The sequence below is a fragment of the Oxyura jamaicensis genome, chromosome 4 (assembly GCF_011077185.1).
Source record: "Oxyura jamaicensis isolate SHBP4307 breed ruddy duck chromosome 4, BPBGC_Ojam_1.0, whole genome shotgun sequence".
Classification (NCBI taxonomy): Eukaryota; Metazoa; Chordata; class Aves; order Anseriformes; family Anatidae; genus Oxyura; species Oxyura jamaicensis.
The window spans coordinates 18,614,556-18,626,135 of record NC_048896.1 but is presented as its reverse complement, the minus strand read 5'-3'; the positions used below and the strand labels follow the sequence as shown (position 1 = coordinate 18,626,135).

At 40.7% G+C, this 11,580-nt stretch overlaps 1 long non-coding RNA gene across 1 annotated transcript; it reads right to left on the bottom strand.

Moving 5' to 3' along the window:
* Positions 1-3,066: 3,066 nt before the first annotated feature.
* Positions 3,067-10,945, bottom strand: LOC118165476. Its single transcript, XR_004750063.1, has 3 exons — positions 10,886-10,945; positions 10,072-10,186; positions 3,067-3,174 (listed from the first exon to the last, which is right to left on the bottom strand). It is a non-coding gene; the product is annotated as an uncharacterized LOC118165476 (long non-coding RNA).
* Between the last annotated feature and the right edge of the window lie 635 nt (positions 10,946-11,580).

Genomic DNA, 11,580 nt, shown 5'->3' with positions numbered 1-11,580 from the left:
CAAGGCTAGGTGACAAATGAAAGAAGATGGAGAAAGCTATTGTAACTTTGTTGTGACACTTGATGCTTTGTGAGATACCCCTTACCCCTTCCACAAAGGCGTTTGTCATGCATTAAGGCAGAGCCATGTAATAGGTGAAGAAAGAGAACTGGTAACTCAATTATAGAAGTAGAGCTGAGTGGTCCTGCAAACTGTGCAACAAGATATTGATATTGCTCTTAACTCTGTTCAGGCGACTGACCCGTGCAGTTCAAGCACTGCCATCCTTGACCACAAGTAACGCTCTGTCATGACAAAATTTCAGTAGTTTTCCTATTAAATCTACTTCTAAAACACACAAACAAACCAGGATGAACTGGAGCTGCCAGATACTACCATTTTATAGGCAAAGTGTGAAAGACACCATGTAAAGAGTCTTCTCTGTTTGTGGGCCCCGGAAGAGAAAGATGGGAAAACATAATTGTCTCCACCTTAGGGACTGGGAAGCTGAAGCAAAGACCACTTCGACAGTCCCACAGGTCCAAGCAGCAGCCAGCGTCTTGTTGTCTCATCCCTCTGCACCAGGACTTTATTCTTCACATGGTGCCGCCCCGAGGCTGGGTGACTAAGCATTTATAAGAAAAGAACAACGCATTTATAAAAAGGAGAGCATTAAGAAAAAAAAAAAAAAAAAAAAGACAAAATCTTTTACAAACTAGAAATAAACTGCCCCTGCTGTTAAATAGTCCATAACCAAGGGTACTGTGCAATTCTCTCTGTTCTTTTTCTCCCAAACTACTTAATTCCAGGGGGGATTTAGCTTTACAGGTTTAATTCTGTCTGTGAAGGTAACAAAAGATAAGCTGCTCATTTAGCCCATTTCCTTTTATAGCTCTGCTCATGAGTCTCAAGCCAAGTTCTGCCCTGGAGAAGAGGCACTCCAGTCTCTATGGGTAGTGAAAATGCATCCAGATAAGCCCCAATTTAATTGTAACTATTTAAATCACTGCAAAATAAACTGTTTTCCCAGGAGCTTCATGAAATAAAATGAAGTCAAAACTATTTTTTATTCAAGTAAACAAACTGGAAGAGTAGACAATCTCGTTAATGAAAAATGCTGAAAATAGCTGAAAGAGTAATTCCAAGAGTTGCAAACACGACACACGCTGTAGAATATGGAACAGCAGCTGATTAGCAGTCCCATCCTTATTTTCTAATGGTGTGTAATTAGTGGTTTCTTAAAGAAGCTGCACATGGCATTTCTTCAAACTAAGCTCAGGCTCTGTTTGCTGAAGACATGGGGCTTCATTCTTATCTCAAACACGTTGCAATGCCAGAGCGCGCCCCTCCTTAAGGCTGTGTTCTCAAATAACTATTGTACCACATTTCAACACCATTAGACTTGTTCTCTAAAAAATATTCTAGAACGTCACAGAAAGGAGTCTTTTTTTTTTTTTTTAAATTAAAAGATACTGTCTGTTAAAAGAGACGCATAATACCAAGAGTATATTTGCCAAGAAAGCTGACTGATTTATTTGAATATTTGCACAGCTTTTGCAGCAAATCTCTTTCATTGCTTCTTCTGCATTTTCAGGAAAAACAAAACAAAAGAAGTATTTCAGCAGGATACAAATGGAGCAAACAATACCAGCCCCAAGGTAATATGGAATAACAAAAAGCTTTAAAATACATATACACAGAAAGAACAGAAATCAACTTTTTTTCTTTTTTTTTTTTTTAAAATGAGTGAGGGAATAATTTTGTGCCATTATGGATCTTACTGCAACAGAGTTAGAATGAAGCAACACAATGCAGAATGTCACGTGGCCAACCATCAGCCAAAAAAAAAAAAAAAAAAAGAAGTAATAACAGCATGTACCTTTCTGGTGAAGACCTCAACAGTGTGCTACAAGTTCAGAGACACACCTCGAAGTGAACTTTGGTCCACATCCCATAAAGCCATCTTACTACTCACATTACCAACTATCACAGTTAATCAGGAAGGGTTTGGCACTTTCCCCCACCAATCTGAGCAGGGGTGAGCATCACAGCACATCCCAAACGCCTGCAGCAACTAGAAGGTGTACGTGTACATGTATCTGTGGCTGGGTATTTCTCCCCACAGCACATTTCTTTGTGGGACAGCCTGGGTGTTCCATCTCCACACCAAGGTCCTCCCAGCATGCTGGAAGTACTATCCAAATTAAAGACAAGTATTTCAAACGGCTCGGAGCCTGCATTTTGGGAAAAGTCAAATGGACAGAAAGGATTTCAGCCTGCAAAATCCCAGAGAATGAAACTGGGAATGAACCCAAGTCTAAATAAACCTGGAAATGGAATGTATTCAAGCCCCCCCTCACACACACACACTTTTGCCCATACCTCATAAGGCATACCCCACACCTCACACAGATACTTGTGAGGAGAGAGAGCAAGAAGGGTGAAAAGCCTCAAAGTATCCTGTCCTAATTTAAATCACTTTTTCATTTGGAAATGTCAGATTGCCCATTTCCACCTATTTCTAGAAAAAGCCGAGGGAAAGGCATCAGAGAGAACAACTTATTTGCTCCACCTTGTTCTCAGACAGAAGCAGCCAGCCCTCCTGGGCAGGCTTTGCTGAGACAGAGTTGAGGTTATACCTGTAGGCTGTCCCTTCCTCCAAAGCCTTTCCTGTAAACACAGCTTTTTGTTTGCTTGTTTTTAATTATTATTTTCAGCATTCTAGCAGGACTTCTGGAGCCAGAATTCATCAGAATAAAATCACCCACCACGATGTAAAAGTAGAAAACAAATGGATCTGCAGTTTAAGTCACATTTTGGTGATCCAGGAAGCTCACTGTAATTCCAAAGACTCCAGGCAGGTCCCTTACAAGCAGAGCCACAAACTAATTTGTTCCTAAATTCAAGCATTTCAACCTCATGCCATAAGGCCTTGGTGCAGGACACTGAATGCTCCATTTTTTTTTCCACACTGCTTGTGCAATACTCAAGGAGCAAGACAAGGCCAGCGTGAGTTTTGTAGCAGAAAGCATTCACTGAGTGCGTAGTGGGCACATGCCAGGAGTGCATCAGAAGCCACAGATAGGAGGATGCCCTACCTTCCAGGTCCTTATTTCTCTTAGAAGCAAGCAGAGATCATACTGCCGCAGTCCCATGAAAGCAGAGACACTCTGGACCGAAGCAGAACTCTTAGTACTGGAAAGCAAAATTAAAATAAAAGACATGAGTTAATGACAAGACTTACCCATCTTCAGGGTTAAGTGACAGCTGAGCAGACATTCAGGATCATCATTTTGGGTAGGGCACCCAAATCATCATAAGGCACCTATCCTCAGCTTGGGCCCTGCTCTTGTATGAAAGCAGGCTAATGGGATTTGCCTGCTTTATGGGAGATTGTAGGGATCATAAACATAGTGCTAAGATAATGAAATACTTAGGAAAACCTGGAATTCAGCAAATTGAACATTAGCATGGAACAGGTTGTGTTGGCTCAGATAGAAAATACCCTGCTGGTTAAAGTTACTTCTGCTTTAAAATATGTTAAAATCTCTCTACACAGCAGCATATAAATTTTAGGACTAATTAATGACTGTTTGCTTCAAGATGTAATACAACAACTATTATACCAGTTACCCATTCTTACAGCAACAGAACTCAAGAAGAAAGCCCCAAACAACTCAGCAAACAAAAAAGCTTTTCTCATTGGGCAGTAACTTTCATTATTTCCTCTCTTCACACAGCTGCTTATCACTACTGCCTCGTTCTTCATATATCTTTGGCAAGAAGGAAAAAAAATGTGAGTTAATAAGAACTGAAATTCCTTTCTCTGAGTTTCTGCCATAAATCCACTGTTACTACTCAGATCAGCTAGTCCTCTCTGGCCTATCTAGCCTGTGCTTTCAGTGTCACTCTGCAGTTCCTGAACCTGAGTCAATGGAAGAGAAGAGAAGGCAGATTCAGAGGTACTGGCTGAAAAGACGCCACCTGCCTATGCAGTAAAAGCTGCCAACAGAAAAAGAGTTCACCGAGCAGCTCATGTGCTGTTTGCAATAGAGCCACATGTGTTCTCAATCACCTGCAGGCCACAAGGCAGCTTGAGATGCCCTGTTAGGACTGGGAGACTTCAATCCTCTTTTATCCTAGGCTTAGATACTACAGCCACTGTGGGCCAGCTGGTTCTTATAAAGAAAAAAGAGGTAGCACATCACCCCTTTAGGAATACACTTAGCATGACAAGCTCATTTATTCCCAGCAGTTGTTTACCACTCTGTACCTTTCCTGAAGCTTAAACATGACTGTGGAAATGGGGGACAAGGGTGGTTGGATTCCTTTCACAGATTAAGTGCAAGACTTGTGTGAGACCTTCAGCAACTCGTTTCTCTCCTGCACCTCAGCTGCCCTCTACAGAAACCAGAGATACCCGTACCCTCAGTGATATCCTGCTATTGACAGAATTAACATGAAATCTCAGCTGGGTGAGATCTCAGGACAGGAATCCCTACAGACCATCATCCGTTTGCAATTTTGCTCATTTTCAGCAAGGAAGTTTCCAGTCTCCCTCATCCCTAGGAGGATCCAGTTTTCCCCACAGCTGGGGTGATGTGCTGAAGTCACCAAAGCTGTGACCGTACACTCGGTGCCAGGGTTATGGCTTGCAATGAGCCAGATTGAAAACAAAGTGCTCACAGAGGAGGTAGCCACGGGCCCTCACCTCCCCCAGCCAGATCCTGCCACTTCCCTCGCAGTCACTGCAAGACCGATAAATTACACACCTGGAAACAGAACTAGCAGACACATAGGAAAAGTCGTATTACAAGAGAAACAATATGTATTGATAGTCAGTAACAGGAGCATATCTGATGCAGACTGGCTGACATCTTCACCCTTGTTGGTTCTCTGGTGTTTCAAGAGCTGTTAATATTGAGTAACACAAATCAATTAAAAATTCACATACGTATATCCTTGGTGAATTTGTTATCATCGTTCATTTAAACCCAATAACCTACATGGCACTGGTTTTCAACATCACACACCCATGAGGCTCTCCTACCTCCTGCCTTCAGCTAGAAAGGCAAGTCCATGCCAGCCTTCCCAGAACAGGCTCAACGGTTCCGAGGCACTGAGCGTTTGACACCCGTGTCTACAGAGCCACTATGTCCCTGTTTGCTAACTTCACCAAAAGCATTTTCTTTCTTTTGAAAGATAAAGTCATGTAGGTCAGCAATTTCGTTTCTTGGGAAGTGTTCCCCATTGCCACAGCCCGAGTTGTAAGGAAGCCCTCATCACAGATTATATTTATTACTATTTCATTTGAGTAGCTGTGGGTTGGTTAGAAGCTCAAGAAGCTCAGTCAGTTCAGGACCCACCAGCAGCTCAACTAGGGTCGGTGCCCACCTGGGAGGTGCTGCTCGCCTGGGGACACAGATTGCAGCCTGAGGAAGGGCCAGGCTCCTGTACCTGCAGGGGCTGCAGAACCCCACAAGCCCAGTTTTCACCTTGAGAAGTCTTCCCCTTCTCTGCGTGCCCTTTGAGCAGTACCCTAAAGTCTCAGGGCGGAGAAAAGGGTAACATTTTCTGAAAGTGCAGAGAAGCGATATATGACTCTCTCTATATGTGTGTGTATATTTCTCACATATATTTGAGTTATTGGGAAACTATTCCTCCTAATAACAATGCTGAGAGGCACACAGATTTCACCAGTAACCTTGCAAGAAAGCACGTGCTTTGGATATGGAGGAGCTGGATTTATAGAGCTGTTTTACTTTCACTAAGTTTTTCATGTGTTTCATAAAGCAGAACATGGTGTAATTTATTGCTTGTCTAGCAACTTTCATACCAAAAAGATTACAAAAATGTTTCACTGCCAATTACAGTTAACCAGCTGGTATCAACCAGCCTCACTCAAAGTCAGCAGAGCTAATGTGCTGGACTTGCACAAACTCGGTTCATGGACAGAGGAAAGATCTCAAAGCTCAACTACTTTTCATGGCCTGAAGTCCCACCATCTTCCTTATAACCAAATCCTTCCCAGGAAGAGGGATCTGAACGCTGAGGAGCTCAACAAACACGGCTTGAGAGGAAACCAGTCAGCCAAGCTGGCTCAGAAAAAATTCGTAACAGCATTCCCAGGAGCAGGATACGGAGATGAAGCAGAAAACTCTCCTCTCCCCTCAGCATCCTCAAAATGGCAAATATAGAGCAGAATGAGCATTGTTAGAGTCATAGGACAAGAGAAAGAGGCTGGGGCAACACAGCAGGGAGGTTTTTTAAATGAGCAGGATCATTTATATTTGACTTCAAAAAGAACGGATATGACTACCCTCAGCCCAGTGTGGAGATATTTTTATTGCTTGACTTTTACATGAACTTATCTAGCTAGTATTTGGACAGTAAAAATACATTGCAAAGATATATCAGTATGTCTGGAGCGTGTCTGGCAGGGGCTTGCAGCTTCTCTATTCCAAGCCTCAGGCAATAATGTCCTGGGTGACAAGTTTTTGTGTTGAAGCACAGAATATCCATCAGATTTATGCAATTCACAATGCTCATGTGCTGACTTCAAAATCCATGAAGTATAGATGGCATTGAGATCTTTTTCTCTGAAAGAAAGGGTTATTCTTCTTTTAGAAGATGGTTGGAGCCCCAGACAATACACAATGTTTTGAAGTCTAAGCTTTAATTAGAGAGAGAAAGAAATGTATCGTCTTTTGTTAAAAGGGAAGGTTGCATTGAATGCGTGACAATGAAGCTGCTTCCAGGACAACCACCAGAGCTGTTCCTGCAAGGAGCTCTGGAGAAGGAAGATAAAGAGCTCGCTCTTCACAAGCAGGGGCTTTTTGCCATCTTTGCACTTTTGTGACTCATCTGCTACTGATTTCAGTAGGAAACAGAAACCTTTAATGTAAATAATACTTCTCATTGAGTTTTATTGAGGGCAACGTCCAATGCTAAACCCAAAGTTAGTCAACTCTTTAAAATTAACAATACCAAGGAGAGGAAGAGGTGTTCCTGGGGAAATTTATGGGACTATTGTCAAATGAATAAAATATTATAACACATGAAAGATGAGAGGCCTTTGGAGCAGAGCTGGTTTAGTTCTCACAGTGCTGCTGCAAAGAGTTAAAGCAGCTACTTGCTCATTTAATATAGTCCCATACAACAATACGCCAGTCAAAGCATCGCGCCTTGCATCTGAGAGCTCCCTGTCCAGCACAGCGAGAGAACAGTGTAAACAGCACAATTCAGTCTTCTCCCTTGACACACGGCAAACAGCAAGCAAACCCTAAAACATGGGCAAACAATCCCAGCAAGCAGTGTGATTAGCTTTGTACCAGGACACCCGCACGCAAATAAAGAAAAGTGTAAGCATGTATCCCTTTCTCGCAAAAAGAAAATGCAAGATCTGGCCAAGTCTGTCCCTAGTGTGCTGATACACAAGGATAAAATGACTTCCACTGAAAAAAAAAAAAAATATGTAAACAAGCTAAAGAAATTACAAAATCTTATATTCAAAACAACCTAAGTCTTCTCACCTATAGGACTTCAAAGAATAGATTTTCAAAGGCTGGTGTATTAAAGAACGAATAACATTATCGGTTAACTCAAAAAAATATGTATATTTAAAAAATACCATAATAAGGGCTCGGGTAAGGACCAGTTTAGAAATAAAGACTCATGGTGATCTGAATTTTCATGAAATTATAAAGATGTTCATAAAAGAAGTTTAGCTTATGTGTGTAGTCTTATGTGGAACCAAGCACCGGCAAAAAACATTTCTGTGGTATCCATTTACTGCTGGAAAGAATGAGAACTGACAATATGGATGCTTAAAAATAAAATTAACCTGAACCTGGTTAAAATTACTCCTCAGTTTCTTCCTAGGAGTTTACTGCTTCTCCCTCTTCATCCAACAAGCCAGACCACTACAAATGAAGGCACCCCAGAAGGTACAAAGATGCTGTCGTTCTTAAGTGACGTACAAGAATTTACTTAACATAAGGATTCTGTTTTTCAGACTTGGCCACTCAACTTCAGAGCAAACATTTTTGAAAGCGATGGTTCAGATTGGCATTTACTGACTTATAATCAAATGGCAGCTGCTATTGGCTGCTGCAATAAGCTCTGCACAGAGCTGGGTGTCCCAGGATGCGACTGGGACCTGGTATCAACCCAGTGTTACTGCTCCCAGAACTATTGCTGCTTACACAGTGCCATATCCCTCTGTCCCTGTCTGCTCAGCAGGCTGTTCAGCACAGGAGCCCCTGTGGTTAGGTAGTCCTTGAACCCAGAGCAACGAGCTGGAGCTGAGGGTACATCCAGCAGAACTAAACTGCTGCATGGACTGAATCCTGTTGACAAAAGCAGCATGTCTCGCTCTGCCTGGTGGAGAGAGAACATCACCATCTCATTCTCAGCATCCTCAGAACTGTTTAATTCTCACATTTTAATTTCACTATTATTCACACTATACCTCTGAACGTTGTAATCATTAAAAAAAAAAAAAAAAAAAAAAAAACAGATCAAGCCCATCAAACACAACAGAATATTTCAGCATGTTATCCCTCTTTGCCAGTTAGTGCATCACATGCTTTGATTTCTCTGACTTAAGTATCATCCAAGTTGCTACAATGCTGCACAAAATAAATCACTAACCTCTTAATACAACAAAAGAAGGACTTTTAATGAGTCAAAGACAATACTGTATTACTAAAGCAAAGATTAAAGGAACTGAATTGTTCCTTCAAAATAAAATTCAAAAAGCTTTACAGAGCCTGAGAAAGCAAAAAAAAAAAAAAAAAAAAAAAAAGCCACACATCAAGAAAATATAATTACTCCAACCACAGAAATACAAATTTTACTGGTAAGAAACATAGCAGGGCTTTTTGAGAGAACACCACTGAATGAAAGCAAGAGAAGCAAAAGCTGGATGAAAGGAAGAAAAGATGAGACAGATGAAAGAAAAGATGAGAGCTGGGTGAGAAAACAGGAGGGTCATTTCCTTTATCTAGACTTGCTAACTTCACTGTTCAGAAACAAAAGCAGTGACTGTTCTTCACAAAATTGTCTCCAAGGACTCTGTAGCCCATTTGGTGATATTTTTTAAAAATTAGTTTGAAGAAAAGAAAACCTATATTCTTTAATGTCACTCAGCAGTAGTCCTGCAGCTGGGGATTTCTGTTCATACAATGGTTTGAATTTTTTTCTGCTCTAGTTATTTCATTACAACCATAGGATTTATTACATGGTAATTCCCTGAGCTCTTATAAATCTATTTGTTGTGTGGGCTTTTTTTGTGTGTTGGGGTGTTTTCCTATGATTCCAGTCTTGCAACAAATTTTCCATATAAAATTTAATCTATTGTATCTCACTTTTGTAATCAGATCATTAAAATGCATTGCTAATATGTAAATCTGAGCTAACCTCATTACCATAATTATGCTCTGTAATTATTGAATAAACAAGCATTTTAGAGTTTCTGAAGTCTGCTGAGAATGCGTTTTGAGTTTGGGAGTGGCTCTAATTATGTGCTCCATAATCATTATGATAAACCTTTGTGGCAATCCTACTATGTGACTGTTTGAAAAGCTGCTCCTGATCAGATTGGCAAGGACCAAATGGTCATGTGCTGAGAGCACATCAGACAGCATCCTTCAGTCACAGCCTGGCTGCCATACCCCACACGAATTACTATTATTGTTTAATTTATAGACAGCGCTTTGCTTGCAAACCTCCATGGACTTTAAGGAATTATAAGCGATGAGTCAAATTTTGCCTTTCCCTCTGGAAGGAGAATTAGTGCGCAAACATCTCTGTGTGTGACATAAGTTTATTGAATGCAAAGTATTCTGCAATAACATACTCACCATAGGTTTTACACCTGCACTGTACAGGTGCCTGATGAAACAGCTTTTAAATGTGCTCCCTACTGAGTATTTTTTCCTCTATTTTTTTCCCTTTTTTGTGTGTGATTTTTATATATATATATATATCCCTAAATGAGTCACAGGGTAAACATCAGATCCCCAGCCAAAACAAGTAGCTCCACTGAAGCTAATAAACCTTTGCCAATGTACAGAAGATTCAGCCCATTACCTTTAGAAAGCATCATGAGCAGAGCCCTGCTGGCTTCTTCAATCCTGTTTCATCTTTAATAAGAAGCACAGAGTTCTGTGACGGCCATTGTCGGAAGATGCCATCTCGTCTTGACCTAAGCAGAAAATGGAAACTCACTGTCTTTGCAGACCCCAAGAAAAAAATATCCACCATCTGTGGAGGACATGACCTTTGAACAAATGACTCATAAATGATCAATAAGGTCTTGGCAACGTTTGGGTGTCCTTGGCCCAGAACACTATAAACAAAACCACTCATGATATTGAGCTTTTCTCCTTTTACATGAGATTTTGTGTAGGAGACTTAATTAAAGTTTGTCAAAGTGTAAGAAGGTCAATAAGATTGATCCATACAAATTTTCAGAGTGAAAATGAAAAAAACAAAATGTGCTTGATCTATATATTAGAAAAACCAAGTAAAAAAACCTAGTAAGCATACTAAATGATCAGTTTTCCTCTATGCTAGCAGGTTAACAACTCCATAGTTCCCTGAAGGGCAACAGAAAACATCACACACATGTAGGGGCAAGGGTCTTTAAACTCAAAAAAATATATTTTAACCGTTATTGTAGAGTCTCAAGGCTGTTTTGGTGTCATTTGATTTTCTTATAACAAAAAAAGAGAAAGACTCAAAATTGCACATCTCTCACAGAGGGCAGCTCTCTTTTTCTAGTCCTTTGTAATAATGTCCCTCAACAGCCTGGCCTCTCCATATTCAGTCCCTCATGTCTCCTTCCCTGGACAGTGAACTAGAAAGGAAGCTCAAACTAGATTCAGACAGTGACGAACATTACCTTTTTGGTGAGCAGAAGCTTGTCAAGCTCTCTTATCCTTTAGGTGAGCATCACATTACCCGACCATGGGACGAAGATTTGATGTGAAATTACACTTCACTGTGCATTTATAGGACAGACAGACTGTTTTATCATAAATGGGGGAAGAAAGATCAGACCTTTATATAAAAGAGAAGAGGATTATTCATGTTCCCTAACAATAGTGTCACCTCATAGGCAAAAACCAGCACTTCTCTATGTATGGATTTTGTGCCCTTCTGCACAACCTTTTTTTGAGAGCACTAGGAAGAAAAGTGACAGGAGTGAACATCAGCGAAATAAATCATTTGCTCTTAAGGAGTTCAAGATGTAGAATAGGAAAAAATCCAGGTGACTGGAGAAACACATATTCAGGGAAACATTTTAACCTGGAAATCAGCCACAATAAGCTGGTTTGGATATATCACACTCAAGCTATGTTTAAATCCCTATTGATCCCACTAAATCTTGAGTCCATCCTTTCCATACAGAGGAATTTCTAGTGCAGAAAAACCAGCAGAAGGAAAGATAAGATCAGTGCTTTGTTCAGTAGGAAAATCTCAGCACAATGCCAGCCTCAGAGCCCACACCAAGAATGACACTGAATAATAAAATAATGCTTTTCATTACTGTAGGGCCTTCCAGCAGAAAATCTGGAAGTGCTTTCAGATATCCGT